General features: G+C 34.2%; 1 pseudogene across 1 annotated transcript; it reads right to left on the bottom strand.

The window, feature by feature from the left end:
* Positions 1–22,142, bottom strand: LOC149773088 (uncharacterized; annotated as a pseudogene). Its single transcript, XR_016417494.1, has 6 exons — positions 22,022–22,142; positions 15,950–16,172; positions 11,965–12,130; positions 5,969–6,039; positions 3,780–3,910; positions 1–1,413 (listed from the first exon to the last, which is right to left on the bottom strand). The product of XR_016417494.1 is annotated as an uncharacterized LOC149773088 (transcript).
* Between the last annotated feature and the right edge of the window lie 1,625 nt (positions 22,143–23,767).

Genomic DNA, 23,767 nt, shown 5'->3' with positions numbered 1-23,767 from the left:
TACACTAAACCAAAGTTTACTACAAGTCAAAGACATTTACATTTACATTTACTCGTGTAAAAAAGAGAAACATGAACATATGAATAAACAGGAACCCTGAGCAATGGTATATGTTCTAACCACTTAAGAAAAACTTTAATGAAAAGAAGTCTATTGCCTGGCTATAAAGAATTAATATACAGGTTTCAGCAAAATTATGAAAGAAACAACTCAGCATGTTGATGTCAAGATGAGAATGTATGGAGAAAAATATCAATGCTAAAATATTTATGCTACAAAACCAGATACTGTACATCTTAAAATATTACTGTAGATATTTGGCAGATATTTTAGAAACTACAAAATTTAACTCAAAAATGAAATATACACAAATATCTGAATTAAACAGTTTCAATACCAGAAACCCAGTCTATTATCTAACATGCTACTATATTTGTATATCTAATTAAATAAATATGTTCTAATTTAGGCCAAATAAAAGAAAACTAAAAAGAACATAAATTTATGGATCTTTAACAGTGCAAATCATAGCATACAGACATGGGGAGGTAATTAAGAGAATATAGTTGATAATGATTTCTTGAGTTGTCATTTGAATAAAACTGCTTTAATCTGAATGTATTTGTAAAGATCAAAATAAACATTTAGACCATGCATTTTGTGTGAAAATTTGCAGCAACAAAGAGAAGTCTATAAAGTATTTTAAATGAAAAGTCGGTGCATGGTACTTTTCACTCCTTGATAAAACATTTCCTTTAATAACGCATGTATATAAAATCAATATAAATACAAGATAAAAAATATCAAATACAGTACACATGTAATCTATCATAAAAATGGTGACTTTATAATGTCTTTAAAACTTTATAATATAAAGATGACCTACTGAAATGTCCTCATAATGATACAAGTAAATTAGTGATAACAACACATCTAAAAAGCTCTGACTCGTGTAGAGCTGCATTGGGCATGTTATTTTTACTGGGAAATTTTGGCATTATCAAATGTGTGATTTTTTTAAAACTAGATGGTCTTATTGCAGATTGATTTGAGAATGCAAAGTAAAATATATTTGAGCATCACCAAAGGCAAATTTGTTTCCATTGCTATACCCCCACAAATAAACCTCCACTGAAAAAAATCCAGCATACATTAAGTCTTAAAATTTCTCATTCTGTTCCTTTCTTTCTAAGCCTTTTTGCACCAGCTTCAAAATCCTCCTTTGTGAGTCTGTAGCCCCAGTGCTGGAGGGTTTGCCTGACAACTGGAGAAATTCCAGAATTATCAAACCCACAACCACTTCTAAAACACTTTGCGATGAGATTGTTACGCCATCTTCCTGTTTGCCCTGCACAACGCAGCCAACGTCCTATCTGCCTCTCGTCATCTGAAGTTCTTCTTCCCTGATAGAATCTGAAAGGGAAATTTAACGATACTACACACATGATATACATGTTGCATTATCAAAATGATAAAATTAAATGTTTTTCATTATATAGACCTCATATACACGGTTAAGTTCAAACATTGTTTTATGTCCCCAATAAATTTTTAACCCTAGGAAATTTGCTTGATAGTATTTGTTATATTGTCACAACACAAAGTGCATTATTTATGAAAAACCTACATAAAAAGAAGTTTTCAGACAGGAGCTATAAACTATTAATATAAAGCCTCCTACCAAATTCTGATATCAGTCCATGAAATCCCTATAAAATTACTGAGCAGAAGTAAGTGCAAAGGTCTAAGTTCATGGTACCCAAACTTGTATTACTGTGACCCTAAATTGTCCACCAACTGGACCTCCCACCCTCAGGCTTATGATACAATTTAAATATGTAAAAAAAATCTTCTGATGACCCTTTGCAACACAACTTGAGACCCTCCTGTGACCCTAATTTGGGTCATGACCTGAGGTTGGAAATCATTGGTCTCAGTCAAACAGGTACCATAGCTCCACAAAAATGTCTCTGGCAAAACAATGACAACTGAACTTGAAACATGTCTTCAAAATGTAACTTTCATACCAAATTAGTTTTCACATGCCAACTCAAACAGGGGCCATAGCTCCATACATTTTATTAGAAAATGGTGAAATCTAACTTAACCAATGTTTCCTACTTTCAAGCCTCATACCAAATGTGGTAACATTCCAGAAATATTTCAAAATTTACCAAGCTGAAACAATTTTCATGACAAACAGGTTGTGATGCAATGAATAAATATGGGTAGCACTATATGACCCTTGAATAGATATTGAGAATGGCATTTAAAAAGAAACTTGAGTACACATGAAGTTACAATTACATGTCATTAGCTAAAACCAACCTGTTAAGACGCACAATCTACTCAGTCAATAAAAAGGTTAAACAGACCACCAAACTGATCAATTCCACTCTATCAAACTGAAGTCACCTAAACTTGTACTGCTGTTTTAAACTTACGACTTTTGTCAACTGGTTCACTCATGATTTTCCAATGTACACACTAGTAATTTGTGATGATTTAGATTGTATTTAAACATGGTTGGGCTTAAATTACATGCATATATATTGTGATCCATTCTCACAATAAAATCCATTCCTCCCAAATACCATTCTATTTTAGAGACCAGTCTGTATTTTGAAGAGAAAAAATAGAATAACTTCTGAAAATGGATCAAGTACAATCATTGGTCATGTGTGTCATATCTTATGAGAATGACAATACTATCATTTCACTGAAAAATGCAATAGTAGCAGCCACAAGTGCATGGATTCCACACAGCTTGGTCAAGGAACTTACCCTAGAACAATAGTTAGTAATCTTGAACTTTGACCTTTCAACACCCAAATCAATAGTGTTCTTCTTTCTGACCCCAAATATAATCCATTCACAAAGTTTGGCAAAGGCTGTTGGTGTAAAACTTAAGTTAAGGTGAGAAAACAGAAAAGACAACACACAGGTGAACTGATTAATGTACTGACAGGTGGATGGACAATGTCACAACTTTATAGGGGATGGACAATGTCAACATTGTATGCTCTACATTTTAGTGGTAATAAACACTGAACATTGCTGGGAATTTATTTTCCAGATGGGTGGGTAAGAGGGGCATATTTAGTGATAGGAACGTTTTATTTTTCACTGCAGGGGAATTTGTTTAGAACTAAGGGGTGCCTTTATGCAACCCAGAGACCTTGCTACTATTAATTAAAATTTGGATGTGTGTGTGTGTGTAAGTAAAGGGTTTAATGGTATGTTGGATATGTGTGTGTGTGTAAGTAAAGGGTTTAATGGTATGTTAACACTATCCTGGCTGCAGAGTGCTGATCAAAAGTGCTAAAAATAACATTTTACGAAGTAACAAGTATCTACCTAATATTAAATAAACATAAAAGTATATCAATCAACAATTATTACATTCAAGCATTGATAGGACACACACCAAGTTTCTGTTGTTGTTGTAGGGTTTAATGCCATTTTTCAGCACAAGATAGGCTATACATGGCAGCCAGTATAACTGGTGGAGGAAGAACCCTTGAAAACCCCGAGAAGAAACATTGACCCACAAGAAGCTACTGGCAGGCTTTCTCATGTACCCAGGTTAGCTGAGTCTGAGACTCGAACACAAGTTTCTGACTTTAATGTAATTCTATACAAAAATTTGATATCATGAACCATGCTGCCTTAAATACACTAAACTGGCAGGAACATTCCTGTCTTTGGAACATGTTATAAGCATTTAAAACATTTTTCTTAACAAAATTAGATGTAAATCTTACATTGTTTCTACAAACCTGCAATACCATTGGAACCAGCCGTAAGGGTCCTGTTTATGAATCCAGCCACTTTCTTCCCACATCTGAAGACTACCACCACACTTTACCTTGTATGTGTTGACATCTTCATGATAAGCTGACGAGGCAATCTATCAAACATAACAAAAAATAGTGTGCATGTACATGTAATTATGTCATACTCAATATAATTTAACATGTTTGTTATTTTGTTAAATACAATGTTCAATCAATATCAAAATATCCAACATGCTTGGGAACTATTTCTCTGTTTTCAATTATATCAGTTGATGGATATTCCTAAACTAAATCTAAACTTATTTTTAACAAATAAGTTTTTAGTGAAATATAAAACAAATGTTACAACTCAGTGGTCTCAAACTAAGTTACAAAAAGAAGCAAAACTAACAAGATTAGTCAAGTCAACAAATAATCAAATTTAATTCTCTGAGTTACAAACTGAAAATGTTAGAAGAACTTGCATAATTGTAAAATAAATCCCAAATAATCCTAAATGTTCTATCACAAGTTCAAAAGTATAGAATATTCCAAAACAAAACCAAGTCCTGAATATGCTGATGTACCAAGAGTCTTGATGTATCACAATGATATAAACAAGAATGTCTTTGAATTAATTCACAATAATCCCAAAAGTTTGTTTTAGTCTGAAAAGTCAATGAGCCTTTGTAATTCTAATGAATAATTTATATAAATATAACCAAACACAGCTAAATGGGATTCCAATAGACTGGTATTAAAATAGGAAATAATAACTTTATTCATCAGAAACATATATAAAAAGCTAAGATCCAATAAGATGACCAGAATTTGTGTCATAAGTTCACTTACATTCTAAGGTCAAAAGGGCAAGTCAATATGTTTATAAATTTACCATTACCTTAAAGTACAACCCACCAACCCACAACCATAGACAACAGTTAGCTATCTAAATATTTGTTTACAAACAGCCATTAGCTTAAACTACAACCTTCAATCATGGATAAAAGTTAAACACATGAAACAGATATACATAAAATAAAATTAATGCTGTATTATCAGTCAGTGAAAAAAGCTACTTTGAAAGGATGTACAAATACAGCCTGGGCTGAAACCATGTCAAATTCGTATTATCTGCCAATTCATATTGAAGTGTTTTATCTACAGTTTTTGTACATGTACATCAAGTGTATTAAATGAGAATAGTATTGTGTCCAATAGAAAATCATGATAAAACTGAAATCAGGAAATTCATAAATGTATTGTTCCCCCAGCAACAATGTAGCTGCACAGTAATACATAAATAAACCACTTCTGTGACTTGGCAAATGTGATAGCAATACGCGTATAGATACAGAAGACGTAGCTCTTTCACAAAGTTCTTGACAATTCATCCTGAAATATTATATAAGACGTCATCCTGTGACACCTTTTGATGCCTGAATCCATCATACTAAAGAATGCACCATGTACACTGATTAATCTTGTTAAAAGTCTAATGCCTAACAACTAACACAAGATACAAAATTTCACTAATATTGTCTGATGTCAATTAATTAAGAACAAACAGCACTGCAGTTCCAAAACCTCTACCAACTGACCACCCACCTAAAATTTAAACAACTGCATCCTTTAACAAGAGATGCTTGGTTTTATTTAAAGGGGGATTTAATTAAAATAAGTTAGGAGTAATTATTTTTAGTCTTCACTAAAAAGAGTTTAATTAAAGAAATTATATGGAATCACATAAACATGATATTCATGTGAGTTGAAATAGCACAAGTTAGCAGTAAAACTGTAGAGTGTTCAAACATTTGCGACAAACATAATGACCAAATATATGTAACTGCAATTTGCATAGTTTATATCCACTGTCCAACAGGCTGAGTTAGTAACATAACCCCTTTTGGAAAAATAAAATAATGGGCAAAATACAAGAGGCTTACATGTATCTTAGAACTGATTTTATCCAAGGAGACTGAGACATGTTATAAACTGTTTGTCCCTTATTTCTAGCTTATGTGTACTTCTTACTGACAAACATGGTATGCTTGTTCAACTAATTATCATTCATAAATGATTTTGATATGCATACTGGTATGTGAGTTTGAATATGTTTCAGTTCATAAATATGAGTGTGTTGGTAGATAGGTAGTTAGCTAGATAGATAGGTTGATTAAACTTTGTATTACCTGTCTATCAATATTTAAACCCTCAAGCCAGTCTTTGGGTAATTACTTCCATACTCCTGAGTAGCTTTTGCCTGGAAAGATTAAAATTAATTTTTATCTTCATTTCATATTTATAATAAAAGGTCAAGGAGATTTAAAATGGTATTATGTTAGTATCAAGGTTAAAGATATGGGATTCTTTGAGGACTGTTCTATTTAAACATACATGGTACCCAGGTAATGCATTTAAAAAAAAAATATATGTCAGGGTACTTAGAGTCCATAGAGTTCATATTAAAATAGTAGGAAAATTCTAAAATGCATCTATGGGTGAGTATCCCACTTGAAAAGTGCCTTCCCTGGGTCCCACATATGTTTTAATGGAACAGCCCTGAGGCAAAAATGTCATCATATGTCTTGAAATTTCACTCATCAATGTGTACCTTATAAACTTTTATCTTACTGACTCATTTAGTGTTTTGGACAAAACACATTTCTTACTTGTCTATATTCACCTGTGATTTGCATATAAGAGTACTCATATACACATTACTCTGTGGCTATATGATAAGCAAATGTTTGATCCGTTTTAATGGGTTTGAACACCACATTTCATGGAAGTTATTTTGTATTTATTAAAAACAAATAGGGATAAGGAATTTATCCAACAGTTCATGTAGCAAACAAGTAAAGAGAGGGTCACATACAAAGAAAATCATCACACATTTTCATGATCATAATATTGTAACCAATGCATGTCAGTCTGTGCACTAAAAAATCATTATTTGGGTAACTTTCATGAGGTTGAAGCACACTGATGACCAGTATGTCATAAACAGATATCGCTTGGGAGCTCTGCACTTGGAAGCTGCAATGTCTCTCCTAATATGATTGTACTGCATATAAAGTATATACTGTACATACTCCCTTATAAGCCCAGTCCAAACTGCACAGACCCAGGTCTGCTGTTGCATAATGTGATGGTACATATGGGTCTATGCAGTTTGTTCAGTGTAATCAGTAGAACAAACAACACAGACCCGGATCTATCAGTGCATTATTAGATGGCATATCAGAGTCAATATTGTCAGCAGTTGAACTTGAGTTATAAGTATGTATATAAGGTAATGGATTTGTTTTTGAGGCCGATCTAACCCATTTAATTAAGGGGAAGAGAGGCATCGGATATGCATGGTGGTCAATTACAAGAAAATCATAGAGTACAAGGCTTTCTTACGGCTGCTTTCCCACCACAAGGCATGACATAGATCAAGAAATGTGTGCTTAATAAGGGTTATCTTTTGCAAGTCATGAATAAAATAATAGGCGGACACTATTAAATGCATGTGAGGGTAATGTGTCTTTGAACAAAGGTGACCAGTCAATCATTGGGTTTACACTTTCTATATATAACCTAGGTATGTAACTTCAGTTACAAAATACAAAGCAGTTAACTTTTTTATCTATGTAATTGCATAAAATATCAACTTGCAAATATCTATGTCTACTGCAAGTTTTATTTTTTTAACAAGTACCTTTGTTTATTCCTACTGGCAGCCTGGAATTTTAAAAATAAAAGAAACTCTAATACTTAGCCATCAGTTTCAATTGTAATTTCTTTTGTTATAAAGTTTCACACCCCAAAAATATATGCATAACTGAATTGTTGTTGTTTTCTTTCTTGTTCATCACTGGTCTTTTTTTAGTAGGCATAAAAATAGGACATGTTATTCTAGCCTCAAAAAATGCATTATAATGCAAATACAAAAAGATCTCATACAATTAGAATGTCATACTGGTATTTCTTGAAAGGAACTTTCTTTAGAAAATCACAACCAAATAAACTGTGTAGCATTAAAATTACTAGCAACATGAAATAGAACCTTTACATTAAAGAGATATCCACCAAGTCAAATCATACTTAAGGTCTATTAAGACCTAAAGTATTAGGTAAAATACTGCATTTCTTGAGTTTAAATATCCATTTTCAAACACTTTACACTCAAACTTTGAGAAGATGCACAATTTATAAATGAAGCCTGGATGCTGACCGCCTTTCTACATTGTTTGGTCAATCAGCAAAATAGTCAGTACAAGAAAAGCTCACAAATTTGAAATGCATGATTTTTATCTAGAAGTTAGTTCCACTTGAGGACAAAATATTCTAATGATCATACTTGTCTCCAGGGTTTTTATTTTTATCATGATGGTTTATATATAAGAAAGCATTTATGAATAGATCCATTACAACAAACATTGTGTGATAAACAGGTTTTAATTAATTAAGATAATATTTATTCATCTTCATTACTGGCACATTACATTTTTCTTCACTGAATATTCTTGTTGTCTTGAATACATTCCAAAGTGGTGGGTTAGATTTTCAGCAATGGCTTTCTACAGAATAAAGTAGAAATTCCACATAATTTTGCAAGCCTTATGGGGATTTTGTAAGGTAGGTCTGAAATTAAAATTATAGGCACATATACACTGTCTATTAATTTTATTAGTATTTCAACTTGTACTAAATAAAACTGATTTGATTATAGACTATTTCAGGTAAGGACGGTTAAGTAATAAGTAAATCATTGTACATAAATTATTTCTTTAAAATTATAAGCATACAGCTTTAAGTTTTACAAGAAGGTTCAGTGATCTGAAATTTTCATTATACTTCCTTATAATATTCATTTCATTTCAAATGATGTAATTGAGATATTAGTTATCAGCCCAAGTTTTATTTTATTTATTTTACTGTGATATTCACCACTGTGCAGTATCATTAAACAGGATGATTGTTTAAATTATTTGAATTCTTAAGTGTATTGTTTCGTTACATTCTGTTTGTTATTACTGAGTTTTATTAAATTTACCGAGGAACCTAAAATCAGAGTTTGGTTATTCAATTAATTTTAAGATGCACATATGCATTAATCTGTTTGCAATACAATTACAGATAAATACATCCACAATGTTGATTGTCACTTATGCACATGCTACTGAAGGATGCCACAGTGTGTTTTCCAAGATATGTTGGGCATACAACTAGCTTGATGATTCTGCACCATGATCAGCATTTCATCTACAGTACAGTGGATTTTTCATCTAGGATGAGAATCCCCCTACAACTCAAATGCATTCACTATGGCCTTTGAAGAACACTGATGTGTAATGAATGCTTCTGAAGGGACCACACCACAAAAACTTCCATACAGATCACGATTCCAGGAGGATGAATGTCCAAGAGAATACCCACTGCATTTGCCCAGATGATATCTCATATATCCCAAAGCTGAGATCACTTCATCCATTGAATAATTTTGGTTACTACTGAGACAACAAGAAACATCAGCAATCATGGTCTCATAAATAGGCAGCCCAAGATGCTGAGATCTGCTGCTGCACTGACAAGACCCAATAAGCAAAGATATTCATAGGCTTTGAAAGTAAAATAGATAGACACTACTGAGATGAATTTCAAGAACATTCTTGGGGGAAAGACCCTGTTCAAATGCTTTTTGAACTCCATAGCCAAATGGTTCAAACACTGGGGCAGAATGATATCAGACAGGTCATTGTTAACAAGAAATCAAAGGCAGAGCTGAAGTGAAGCATGCGATTTGATATTTAGATCTAAAATACAACTTACCTAATGCATTTAAAGGTAGTTTTAAGTTACAGATGTGGAAGTGGCTCTTAAGTGTGTCATGACTCTGCCTATATTTTTTGCTGTGTCCCAGGAACTGATGTTCAGACAAAAAGGGTGTGCCCTGAATTGGCATACTATACCCCTGCATGCAATTCTCTGGAATTTCCTGGATGACTTGTTGACTGAACTTGAAGATCTAAACTGAATACGAAATGTCCCTCCCAAACAGAAGTGAGGACCAGTCTTCATGTCTCCATTCTGAACAATGGTGCCTCAAAAGTTGAGAGCTTAGATCTATAACCAAGTGAAGCATGTCATTGGCATCAAGAACAGTTTGGATTAAAATCTAGTTGTTGCTCTAGATGGTGCTTGGGCTGTCTGGTGTTGATTCACAAAACTTCTGGGAGGATGGTACACTGATAGAAGCTGATACCAGTACCAGTAATTCAAAACTCCAAGTTAGGGCTGGTGTTGGCACTAGTATTTCTGGATGTAGATAGCTACCTCTTTCGTGAAGCCAGTAATGGGTATATTGCAACAATAGATCACAGTACCAGTCAGGTGAACCTCAGGCATTGGCTGAAGATGTGCTGCAGCTGGTGTTTTCCATAACCAACACACATATGATTCTAAAATATGGTACTGGTTATCCTTGGACAAACTAGTGTAACCAGTAGGGGAATGTATTGCCACATCCATCAGTGATCCAGATGGGCTACCATAAAATGACAAAAAAAGACCCTAGAAGTATTGCTTAAAATAACTGTTCTGGTCATCGAGGTGATGGTAGGGCAGGCAATGCATATGAAGCCTGTAATGATCTGGCTTGCTTAATTCATGTCTCAATTGCTGAACTCTCTGCCTTTAAAAGTATCTCCTAATAGGAAGCTGTTAACTGTGCAGCAGCAATGATATGGATGAGTTCTATTCTTTGATGGTGCATTTCCTCACTCCATGTCACCTGCCCATTTAATTTGTTTGGTCAAGATGGACACTCATACATTTTATGCCACAGGTACGACTCAAACTGCACCCCACACAATTTAGATAGGTAACTTGGTTATCTTCAAGTAGTTTAAAACACCTGGACTTGAATTTTGTCATGTCCATTGTGTTACATGTAGCTGTAGATAGCAAAAGAAACCATGTACAAATAATACCAAGTCAAGCATCATGTGAGCTTGCTATGGAGAGAATGCTAGTGACAAACACAAATGTCCAAAATAATTACATGAATGACCTTACAGCATATAATACTACAAAATTACTAGACAGTATGTATATGTGCTGTTTTGGACTTTTAATGTAGTCTAAAACAATGTTTCAGTCATATCGCTACAATGTCTGCAGAGTGCCAGTTTATAGTGATGTCAAGCACTGGGGCATCATGCCGCAGACAAGTAGCATCATACCGCAGACATGTAGCATCATGTCCCACTCAGTCACATCCTGACACCAGGTCGACCAGTCTAATGCCTACTTCCTAATGCTGAGCACTGAGGGAAGCAGCTGTTAGTACCATTTTGTATGACTCAGCTGGGGTTTGAACCCATTACTTCCTGCATCCAAGGTGGATGCTCTAACCATTCGGCCACCAGAGTGGTAGGCAGAATGTATATATCAGGCTAAGTACTGAACTGAGATGAAATAACACAGACCTTAGGCCAGGTACTTAAAATGGTACTGATATGTATATCATAAGATGTTTGATAAATAAAGTGTGAACTGTTCATGAATGATAGAGTGAGATATGGAAATAAAGCTGGATTACACTTCCCGGTGTAAAAATACTCCTTGGAATTTGCTAAATTGGTGAAAAGACATCAGTTTTGAAATCAGTTCTGAGGCATCCAGAAAAGAGCATGCTTATTAGCATCATCAGAAGATGTGGATGAAGTATGAACTGGATCCTCCTATCCAAGGGGATATCACTCTTGCCTGACTTTCGCCTAGGCGGACAGATGACTTTTATCAATTTTGTTGCCAAAAGAAAAAGGTTGGTACTATTAGATCTGCAAAGTAGTGGATGTATTCCTAATGTATTTTGATCAGTGGATGTATTCTTAATGTATTATAATCAGGTAATGTATCACAAGATGAAGGTGGGGCAGGGGAGGGCAATGGTACTGTCTCACATAATGCAAACATATACTTGCTAAGTATACCAACAAAGCATATAAGTAAATTTCTATACAGGGTTAAAAATTTGTTTTTTGTTGCTCAGCTCCAAATATGTTCCATCTTTCATAATTTGAATACAAAACCAGTAATTCATTATGCATTCTTGAATAATTTTAACAGTCATATGCCCTATACACGGTGGATCATGTGTGCAGCTTTGCATTATTTCTAATTCTGCTTGTTGTACCTGTAATTACAGATTTGATGGGCCTGAAGTAAGTTCCTCCAAAACTTCCAGCCTGTAGTACCTCTTTTGGGGTCATGTTGGGTTGAAATTCTGGATAAGTTTCAAACACTAATTCTCCTTTCTTGTTATGTGTGGGAGGCTTGGCAGTTAACTTTATTTGTTCCGTCTGAAACAGTAAAATTTGAAGCAAAGCGAATTAAAGAGACTAATGGTATACAACACATTTCCTTCATTGTAACACTGTACACAACCATAACCATGGTTCATTTTTTGTTGCACTCTTGAAACAATGACCCTTATTTTTCATCTTTGGCACAAGAAACTTCTCTTGATAAAATCCATAGGTACAAAAAAAGGACAGGAAAATAGAGATGAAGATCGTTATAGTTGATTTTACATTAATGAAAGAGTGAACTCCTTACCAACAAAACACAAGACATATTTACACATACAAATACAGTGAAATGCAAACCAAAACCTTTGTATAGTAAAATCCCCTCAACATTGACATTTTTTTAAAGCCCCAAAGATTTCCATTTTAATATCGTCATTTTACCCCCAGTAAATTGAAAACCCTTAACGCCAAAAAAAATATCAAATTTGGATCCCAAAATTTCAATGTTATGCCAAAAGTACCCCACTAAAACCAAAACTCACTTCAAACTTGGAACTGTATTTTGGCTGCAAAATCCTGACATGTGCTGAACAGAATAATTATAGTTAGCAAGTATTATGGTAGGCTAATCTGTGCAAAAAAGACCAGAAAAATGTCCCAAGGGCATGTGAAGTTAAAACAATACTTGACACAGATTGGTACAGACAAAGAGTATATATCTGTGGGAAACCCAATATTGAAGAAACTAATGGAAAAATTCAGCAGGGAACATCTACAAGAAAGAATCTGAAAATAACAGTGATGCAAATAAGCATTGTTTCAACAATCCCTGCAAATATGATAAACTGAATGTTCTTGTGTAGCTACAGTTTAGCCATGCTAGGACCGAAAGCATTCCAGTTTCAGGCCCTATAACTCTCTTTCTCTCACCACATAAGTGCTTATAAAAATAAATAGAGCTTCTGTTTCAATGAAAAGCTTGGAGAAGCTTAGCATTCAGGGGCCATAACTGTTCTAAATAATGATGTCGAATGACAGAAGTCAAATCATTCAAGGTCTCATCAACATCATGATGCATAATAACTTTAGATGAAATGCAATACCGGCATATGTTAGTAAACCACAAGGTGGAAAGTAAAGCTAGAAGAACAATCAGGGGTCAGAAATGAACTAAATGTACATGTGGAACTCTTGAAACTAAACTCACTCAAGGTCTCCTCAGTAAAACGCTGTGATGTCATTTAAATGCAAGAAGGCTTAGTAATGTTAAGGTGTGGAACCCATGTCAGGTGAACAGGCAATCAGGGGGCCATAACTCTTGTAAATGATATAATGGAATACTTACTCAAAGTGTCATCAATCTGAAGGCACTGGCTGGATAGTTGAAATTCAAAAAATGTTGATGAACTTACCTAGTGAAAACCAAAGTCAGGATGACCAGAGATCAGGGCCACAATTCTTCTCAACAAGACAAAACCCCATGTAAATTAGCACATGAGCTAAGTAAATCTAAGAACAATATTCATATAAAATTGCAACAAAATATGCTGAATGGTTCTTGAGCCATGCTAGTTACAAGCAACATGCTGTGAGAAGGTACGAAGTTAAATATCAAGGGCAATAACTATCCAAACTACAGCTGACAAAACAAAACCCATAAAACAATCACAAAATTACATCAAATTATGTAAAATGGTGCCCCAAGATGCTGGTTACAACTATCTTCTGTAAATGTAACCTAATAGTGGTAGAAAATGTCCATAACTCTGTTAATGTTGAACTGAAGAAGAAAAAAACTCAAAGACAAGCAAATTTAATTGTAACTGGTAATTCCTACTCTACAGCATCTAATTATGATACAAGGTGTAAAGGGTTGCAGAGCTACATTAGTAATAAGCAATGTCACAGGTGAAGATATGTAACTAATAAAGCTGGTTGTCAAGGCCCATAACTCTACTTAAACAAGAAATAACAAGACACAGCACAAAAGCAAATCTAGGGTTATGAGGCAATGTAAACACCAAAATGCTTCAGAATACATTGGTTCCTGAACTATGCTGTTTATAAGGTTCTACTAAAGTGCAAAATGAAAAACTGATGACAAAAAAGGGAAATAACCCTCTCAAGTGGATATAACAAGATGAAACCAATAAAAGGCACACTAACATGTAATAGGCAATTCCTCTACCCAGTAGCATCCAAGTATGTATAATGGTTACAGAGTGATGCTGGTCACAGGAGGTGTGAATGTACAAAGAGACTCAATGATGGATAATAGTTGGGTGCGTGGAAAAGTGGTTATTATAGGGTTCCCACATCTCAATGTAGGGCAGTAATAACAACTAAATAAGTATCACAAAATTCAACAAAATCTTCAGCAGATGAAAATCAGATTCCTTTTATAAAATACACTCAGAAAAAGAACATGTAGCATTATATTTTTCTTTTCAATTTCATCAGTTTATTGATATGATGTCAGAATTCAGAAGAAGCATGTCTGCAAAAGCCAGCTTACGTCAGGTCCTTATTTTTAATTAATAATTGTCTAAGGTGATGTATATTTCTACTAACTTTGTGTTCTTTCAGTTATAATAGTACTAAGATTAAGAAGAGTACCATAAATAGTTCATCCGACACGCTTCCCATGTATAATAATCATTGGTATAGGTATGGTATGGCTGACTTGTTTCAATGACCTCAACTTTTGGATAAGGTATACAGGCTTGAACTAATAGTACTAAGATTAACACCCTTCACTGAACTAACCTTAATGTGCAGAAGACTATTACTATTTTATTACACTTACAATGACTGTGACTACTAACTTACAATGACTGACTACTGACTTCCAATTACTGTGACTACTGACTTACACTTACTGTGACTACTGACTTACAATTAGTGTGACTACTGACTTACAATAACTGTGACTACTGACTTTTAGACCCCAGAATCAATAGGTTTCTTTATTATTCCCAAAGTATGGTGCAGGAAATCTTATTCAACAACAAAATTTATTTTGCTAAACTCATTTTTTGTGTGCTGCAGATGACCATATCCTTAACCTTTTTAACCAAAAACAACAGATGTCTTCAATACCTTAAGCAAACCCTCCACACACTTTGGGTCAAGGTACTGTAATTATTGTGCATTATTTTTGTTAATTCAGTGAAAGTGACTTTTTGACCTGAAAAATTAATAGGTTTCATTTTCTTCAAGTGCAAGTCATCCATAAAATTTGGTTGATTATTTAACAAATCTGGTGATGGTACATGGCTGATTATTTAACTTTTTGTGCAGAAACCAGTTTTCTTCTTTCAGTCACAATAACCATGATCCTTTGACCCCAAAATCTTCCTAACCCCAAGACCATGCCATTCACAGTGTTTAGTCTAAAATGGTTTCTGCACAATAATTATGTGATGTAAAACAAGAGTTATTGCATAGACACCATTGTTCTTCATTTTGTCATAGTGAAACTTTTGACTGGAAATCAATAGGTTTCTTCCTAAGGTCAAGTGCACGCCATCCAAAACATCTGGTGACTGTACATGATAAGACGGACACTGTAACATAATACACTCCTCTCTATGGAAGGCATAATTTTGGCATTCAGTTGGTAATAAAAGAAGTTGCAATTACATCATCCCTTGTCCAATTACCTCCAAATTTTCACAGTGCTAATGGGATAAAAGCCGACTCCATGACGATGACTTATTAAGTACAAATAAAGTCATTCTGAGCTATGCAGTAAATACTGACTAGAAAAGAAAAAACAACATCCTTAATCCATTCAACCTGTGAGAACCTAATGACAAAAAAGTATTAAGTATTAATACAAAAAAGCCAGACAATATTAATGTGATATACTTCTTCATTATCAGTGTCATCAATCAATTTAGGATAACTCCTCTTTACAGGCCCATTTATTTTTGAAGTTCCTTTTGTCTTCTTTTGTGTCTTTTCAGAAGCAACACAGTTTTTTGGCTTTTTGGGGCCAGATCCTTTCTCCTTCCTTTGAGCTATTCTTCTGGATAGGGGCTGATAATCATTTGTGGTTTCTGCCTTTCTTTTCCCCATATTTGGTCAAAACCTGTTAGAAAAAACAACAACATACAAAACAAAACTCCAATCAATAAATGCTTCTAAAATCAAAGCCAACTGGTTTGAGAAGTGTATGTAAGAGAGATTAGAAAACTGCAATGGCAGTAGGCCTAGAATGCAATGTTTTGCATTGTCTAAGTGTTTTAGTACTTATTAAGATATATGTAACAAGCTGTATCAATGTGATAATATGTCTAATAAAATGAGATAATGGTAAAGGCTCACAGGACCATAAATTATCGGTCACAGTAACTTATTTACAACAGATGAGAGTAATACTTCTCATAAAGCATCTGCAAACCAAGCAAAAGTATGAGAAACAGCTAAACATGAACGTTAATAAAGTACAGTGTAAAATTGGTCTCACATTGAAATAGTTTAAATTCTTCATGATGCATTTACACATGAAGTTCAGTTAAGCAATAGCCTGAGAAAGTAACCTGCTGGTAAATAGACAGAGTGGAGTGCTTTGTGCTCAGTTCTTAAAAATCCAAAAATTCATTCTTTCGTGCTTAAGTTAAAAAGTACTCTGTACTCCTGAATATTTCGTCGTAACATTTTATTTAAAAAAATTAAGCTGATATATAAAAAAGTGTTTCTGATGAGAAAACAGAACGTTTAAGCACTGCTCAGTGCTTAAAGATGATCTTTTTTTTTAATGAGTGACCTTAATTGTTGAAACCAGCATCATATTCCGAGGATTTCATGTACATGGTGTGGATCCATTACAAATGATGATTAAACACATGCCTCATTAATACTATGTCTTTAGACTTTAGCGGACTTTAATACTGTCTTGTTTTGGTCATTAGTGTCATCTTACAAAAGTGAGAAACTACAGCATTTTTAAATTACAATGCTTTCAACACTAAATCAGAAATATCATTTATGATGTTTACCTCCATACTGAGCAAAACACAAAGATACTGATCAATATGTGTTAGAAATATTAATGTTGCAAATATTGGACACAGACAACACTAAATGTTATAAATATTGGACACAGACGACACTAAATGTTACAAATACTGGACACAGAAAACACTAAATGTTGCAAATACTGGACAAGACAACTCTAAATGCTGCAAATACTGGACACAGACAACACTAACTGTTGCAAATGTTGGACACAGACAACACTAAATGCTGCAAATATTGGACACAAACAACACACATTTTACTGAAATTAAAAAAAAATTATATTGAGCAGTCTGCTTGTTCACATCTAAAGCTTCTTTTTGGTTAGAAAGGTCAAAGAGTTTATAGTGTCAGGGATATATACATACACACACATGCACTCACGCACACACACACCCTCAGCCCTGCAACAACCAGGTTAGAAATTTATACACTGATGAATGAATGACTAAGTTTTGGGCATTTTTATGTCCTTGATGCCTTTCATTTTTAAAATGGGTTTGGGGTACAAACAAGTGGGAGGGTATAAATACCTTTTTTTTAAATAGTAGCAGTGTGATGACACAAAATGCAGCTCCCTTTAAAATGAATTTTATCGCCTGATTAGTTAAAATGTCTTACTCTATAAGCAACTTTGTAACTGGGAGATTGTACTGTATAATTCTTATATTTGATTAAATACTAAACAGAATGTCTAATGTATAGCTTCATAGTCATTTAACACAGTAACTGCATTAAAACAAGTGTGAAACAAATCATTTAGAAAGGTCAAAATCAGCAAATTATATTTTCTCCCTTGAAAACAAAAAAGAGATTGGAAAGAAAAAAAGTTTTGTAAATGACTCACAAATGTCTTCAACATCATAGAGACGTTTTGCATGTGGATGATGTGACAAACATTCACGAAGCACCTGTCACAAGGTAATGAATGTTAAAAAATTTACATTAGCCATAGGATCTGATTTTTCCAGGATTATAGAATATATAAAAATGGAACGTTTTCTGCATAATTTAAGTGTTTAAGAATTAAAAAATGAACTCGACATTATGATATCTTTTCAAAGAGATTCAGATTCAAACATATGCACCATCCCATTTTAATATTGTTTTTGTCACTTTTTGCAAGATCTTGACCTCATGGTTATTTCAAGCTGAAATTTGCATATTTCTTACATATGGTAATATAGGAATATTTTGTGAACATACAGCTTCAATAATAAATTCACTTTTCATTGTTTTGAATACTTTTGAAGCCTTTTTTCTTCCTATTATTTAATCATTCCCTATCATTTTTGCATGAATACCATAAAGGGTCATACACAAGTTGAAATAAGATCCTTATGGTGGCCTAAGTGATTAGAGCCGGTTTCAACCTCCCAAACCTCAACCAAATTATATAAAAAAACTTACAAAAATTATAGTAGCAACTGCCTCATTTTGCACTTGGTGTTAAGAGCTTGGTGTTAGGATAATGTGACTGGGTGGGACATCATGCTATACACCTGCAGCATGATGCCCAAGGGCTAGACATGACTATAAACTGCCACACTGCAGACACTGTAGTGATGTGTGTGATGTGATTTGGATTTTTAACGTAGCTTTAACAATTTTTCAGTCATATCGCTACGACGTCTGCAATGTGGCAGTTTATAGTGATGTCTAGCACTGGGGCATCATGCCGCAGACATGTAGCATGATGTCCCACCCAGGCACATTATCCTGACACCGGGCCGACCAGTCCTAACACTAACCTCTTAATGCTGAGCGCCAAGCAAGGCAGCTGTAAGTACCATTTTTGTAAGTCTTTGGTATGACTTGGCCGGGGATCGAACCCACGACCTCCCGCATCTGAGGCGGACGCTCTAACCACTAGGCCACCGGAGCGGTACAGACACTGTAGCAATATGACATTAAAAAATGTTTAAAATCTATGTTAAAAATCAAAATCACAAACACATGAGTTGAAATTATCTTACTCTCAAAACTTATACAATGTTCTTCTATACAACAATTTAGTAAACAACAATTGTCACTTTTGAATTTAATTATGATAAGATAGTTTTGGTCAATTTTTATAATTAATGACACAAAAAATAGCAAAACAGAAAAATTACTTTGAATACTTCCACAACTGTACAAAGGGTGTTGGTCATGTGGATGAAATTCAAGACACATTCCTCATTCACTTTTTAATATTGTACAGGTTTTTCATTAATTTATTATAACAGTACATCTGCATTTTCATGGTACAAATTGTGAATGTTGCAACATTAAATTTTGGATGTAATTTTTTTATATATTATCTTTATAATTCTGAACAATTTTGAGCAATATTACACAGTTCATTAAGTAGATATAAACCATGAAACCAGAGAGAATGAACTGGCACTGAGTTCTCTCTAAATATTTATGATTATTTTTTTTAATAGATATGGTACAGATTGACTGTTTAGTCTTTATAATGCCAATGTTCAGAATAGATTCATATTCACAATAAATGCCATGAATTGGTTTTCTCTCTTTTCTTCAAAATAAATTATTTTTTAATAATTATAATTGTAACCTCATTTCGCTTATACTATACAAACATGAAAATTGTAAATGAAATAGGCCTAGCAATGACTCTAAATCTCATGTAACTTGTATAGTCCTATATGTAAGACCTTGAGGCCTAGACTCTCAAAACATAAATATCAGCGTCGAGGTCTTACATATGGTGGCGCTCTACAGTTTTGTATTTTGCATAAGGGTTTAGAATTTTAAAGGAAAAAAATTGCCCCAGCTTTCCCCACTGGTTATACTGGCTATCTGTATATCTTATATATAAGTCAAAGAACCTTTAATTCCCTTTATTTTGGTGTATGATTGATGGGTGTAATATGGGTTATAGAGTATACAGCTTGGCCTTACTCCAGATGTGCATCTTTCAAAACAAGTGCTAGCTCCACTTGGTCATTTTCACTTCCTGAACTTCAGAAGTAAATTGTATAAAAAAGAGCCGATAACTTTTTTTTACATTTGATATATTTGGCAATTCATTCATTGCACTTTCAAAAGCTGGTATTGTCTAGTCTGGCAAAATTAGCTTTCCCTATTTTAATAGCTGCTATGGATGGTGTACTTTAGACTAATTCAGGCCGATTTTTTAGGAAAAGGGAGCAGTCATTTTAGTTAGCTATGTGCTTAGACCATGTACAATTTCCAAAAGTAAAATATCCAAAGAAATATCATCCACGTTACATTAATGCAGCATAGAGGTATGCCAACATTCTCTCCATTATGCATGTTTTAAATGCAAACTATTTCACCTTACATAAGTCTCTCTCTCTCTCTCTCTCTCTCTCTCTCTCAAAAGTGCATAATAACTGGTGAGCGCCCCTTATATCACAAGTATTTTGTAGTCAGTCTAACATCGAAAATACATTACACACCATTAACTGTACTAAACATTTGGTAATAGTATTACTAATACGTTTAGTATAATGAAAGAAAATACGTCTATATCAATTAATTCATTAGTTTAAATGTCCACTTTGTCATAAAATAAAGTTTATGTGTATTTTTAAACTCAATTTATGCCATATTGTTGCCATTGTTTACATTTTACATACTTACGTCACGTGCCGGGAAGAGAATTATTTACGTAAGTCTGTGGTTTTCCGCAAATATTTTCGTACATTGTAGAACTTATTATGTAAATGATCTCTAAAGTATTTAAAAAGTAGTCGTATGTCAATGAATATATTCGTTTATTTAGTTTCACTACATTTTGAAAAATGATGCTGTCCTTTATTTTCGCCGAATATGTTGCAAAACACAGACATTCAACCATGAATACATTTGGCTGTTATAAATTAAAATGTCGACTTCTTACATCATGGTACTAATTCAGTTCTCATCACAGGCACTTGATTCTGTGGAAACTAATGTGTACACTCACATGTAACATGCGTAGATAGTATCGGAAACTTAGATCGGAGTCATCGTGGGGTCAGATTTTTGACCGGCGAGAGTTAGGTACCTTGTGTTATATGGTGAGTGTACACATTAGTTTCCACAGAATCAAGTGCCTGTGGTTCTCATAGTAAATCTATGCAAACACCATATTAAAAATTCAATAACTTAAAATTTCTGAGTGCTCAAGATCAAGCCTATATTTATCAGTACAGATGAAACCTGAATGTCAGCTTCTGTGTAGAGGAAAGGATATGAACCGCGGAATTTTCTGGACCTGCATGTGTTTCAAACATGTGCTTTCGATTCCGCACCAAAGAATCTGGTGCTAATTTTTAGTAATGAGTGTTCCAAACTCAAGATTATTAAGGGCTGAAATTCATCAATAAAACAATGTCTCTAAAAAAAAATCACTTACAACTAAGAAAAGCTCTCAAAAGATCCATTTTCCTAAATCATAACTTACATTATTAACTAATCATGGATGGCGAAACCCATATATGCTCTATTGTATTGTTACCCTGCCCAGGCTGGTTGCCACTTTTCGTATAATTTGTACCCTGTTTCACACACCCTGTTTCCAGAAAGGACTAACAATAAGGTTGTTGACATTTTAAGAAAATCTTAATATTGATCGCAAACGCCCGCTAGCATCGTCCTTGTTTATAACGTACAAAAATGCAATATTAAAAATCGTTGATGGTGCATGTTTATTATAGTTTCCTGTAGTATTGCCTATAATAATAATAATAATAATAATAATAATAATAATTATTATTATTATTATATGAAGTGATTATTTTTTTAAATACTTTTTTTAAAATCTGCCTCACAGAATGCAAGGCGACTGTTAGAGTACACTGCTGTCGGGCATTTCTGCGCACCTAAGGGTTTCGTTTCCAATACTGAAGCAAAACGCATCCCGAATTCGAGCGATTGACAAAAATAAAATACAGCAATGCTTACCATTTGAAAAGATGCAATTGTCACCAGAATATTTTGTTCAAAATAATATTAATTTTGGACACAGAGGATACCACCCCCTTGTTTTCCTGACTCGCGATATGTCGGCCTATTCTGCGCATAGCTTTGAAAATATGCAATGTTTATCCATCGAGCTACAGAAATGAAATATATTACTTTGGACTGTTTCTGTCAGCAGTTTAGTCGAGTAATTAGGTCAGGTTTATAGCTAGTTTTACAAAATGCAACGTTAAATTGCCATTAAATGGCAAGAGACATTAAGCAAACTAAACCGATCTTGTACAAAAGTTAGTAAAGTTCAGCATTTTATGAAAAATAAGCTATTACGTGGAAGAGAAACAACAACAAATAGGATGTAATGTGATTACAACGTCTTGTTGATGGGGAAATATTACTACAGAATATAGAAACGGGCTATATGCCGGCGACTTTGTTGACAATTTATGTTATAGCGGCAAGTAGATACGTTGGGTAGCAGACGATTTTGTACGTGTGGGACAACTTCTTGCAAAATTGGAAATTTGGATTAAAATACAGTTATGTTTTAAGGTACACTTTTCCATTTTTATATTCTAAAAGATGCATAGTAAAAAGAATTTTCTGGGTTACAGGTTCAAGAAGGTCATGGAGTGGGTCTTCACGTTGCCATTTAGAAATCACATTTTTATGTGCATTTCGAGTCAAAATGTGGGATATTTTTGTACACTTTATGAATATCACTTTTGTTAATTAATGTACGATTGTTCTTTCTGGATACAAAATGGATTTTTTACCCAAAATAGCACGTGATACAATGTTTACAGAACTGACGTATCGTTGCGCAGAATTACCCGACGCACAGAATTGGCCGACATGGCGGTATACCGGTCGGGTATGCATTTCGGCTGGGGTTTACCACAGAAGTATGCGCGCGTCAGGCACAATGCTGTCGGGCATTTCTGCGTACTTAAGGTTTCCGTCTCCAATATTGAAGCAAAACGCATACCGAATTCGACCGATTGACGAAAATAAAATACAGCAATGCTTACCATTTGAAAAGAGGCAATTGTCACCAGAATATTCTGTTCAAAATAATATTAATTTTGGACACAGGGGATACCATCCGCGTGTTTTCCTGACTCGCGATATGTCGGCCTATTCTGCGCCCAGCATTGAAATGTCACATTTTCATATGCATTTCGAGTCGAAACGCTGGATATTTTTTTACACTTTAAGAATATCACTTTCCTTAATTAAAGTACGGTCGTTCTTTCTTAATACAAAATGGACTTTTGAACGAAAATAACACGTGATTTAATGTTTACAGAAATGACATATCGTTGCGCAGAATTACCCGACGCGCAGAATTACCCGACATGGTGTCCTTTGTAGATGAGGACCTCATCTTCGCGATTTATTTTGTCTGAAGGACACACACTCTCCGATGATGGCTGTAAAAAAAAAAAAAAAAAGTTTGTGGGAGTTTTACCCAACATATTCTTTAGCGATGTATAAAGGACATGCAAATTTATAACATATTGAAATGAGAAACGGATGAGAGGTGGACGCCATTGCCATATTTTATGTGCCCTTTCAATATACATACTACCAACGTGGCAATACAGCCAACAGTACATAATACTTGTATCCATATTGTATGAGCAAATCATGTTTCTGTCACATCTGAGACATTAAAGGGTTAACATTTAAGCTAGGCTTTCTAGTGGAAATTAAATCATACATTCGTTG

The sequence above is a fragment of the Sinohyriopsis cumingii genome, unplaced genomic scaffold (genome assembly GCF_028554795.1).
Source record: "Sinohyriopsis cumingii isolate HCF-2022 unplaced genomic scaffold, ASM2855479v2 utg000913l, whole genome shotgun sequence".
Lineage (NCBI taxonomy): Eukaryota > Metazoa > Mollusca > Bivalvia > Unionida > Unionidae > Sinohyriopsis > Sinohyriopsis cumingii.
This window is presented reverse-complemented; position numbering and strand designations above follow the sequence as displayed.